Source organism: Dipodomys spectabilis, unplaced genomic scaffold (assembly GCF_019054845.1).
Source record: "Dipodomys spectabilis isolate Male_0828 unplaced genomic scaffold, ASM1905484v1 ptg000147l, whole genome shotgun sequence".
NCBI lineage: Eukaryota > Metazoa > Chordata > Mammalia > Rodentia > Heteromyidae > Dipodomys > Dipodomys spectabilis.
Window position 1 is genome coordinate 21,282,305 of NW_024870824.1, and position 623 is coordinate 21,282,927.

At 28.3% G+C, this 623-nt stretch overlaps 1 pseudogene; it reads left to right on the forward strand.

Annotated features, from left to right (window-relative positions):
- Positions 1 to 290: 290 nt before the first annotated feature.
- Positions 291 to 390, forward strand: LOC122118272 (annotated as a pseudogene).
- Positions 391 to 623: the final 233 nt, after the last annotated feature.

Consider the following 623-nt stretch of genomic DNA (forward strand, 5'->3'; position numbering starts at 1 on the left):
GTTGATAAATAAGTACTTGAAAAGCCACCACCTTTGGACTTAGCTGTAAAGGTTTCAAAGTATGATCAAATTTAAAATGAAAATGACAAAATACTCATTGACAAAAAAATTGTAAATGTGAGCAATCGAACAAACTATATAAGTTTTTTCCAGTATACACAGATTTTTAGAGAAATGAGATCAATAGCATTTTTAGGAACAATAAGGGTTCCTTGTTATAAAAAGGCAACTATGGATACATGCCTTTATAAATATTATATCATTACGTACTTAAATTTAGAGTATACTACATGCTTCAGCAGCAGGTCTACCCAAATTACAACAATACAGAGATTAACATGGCACTTGCACAAGGATGATATGAAAATTTGTGAAGTATTCCATATTTTTCATTCTTCTGATGCAAGAAATGAGAAAAAGTTATTAAAAAGTTGATTACAAAAATACAAGTGTAACATACATGTAATTCATAGAATTAAAGGTTAGTTTGACATCAGTGTATCAAATTTTCACCTTAGAAAGGTAACCTTTACAAAACTTGAAATTAGATAACATTGCCATTTTATCCCAAAGAAATAAAATAATATAAGAACCTAGTAAAAAAAGGAATCTTAAATTCCTTC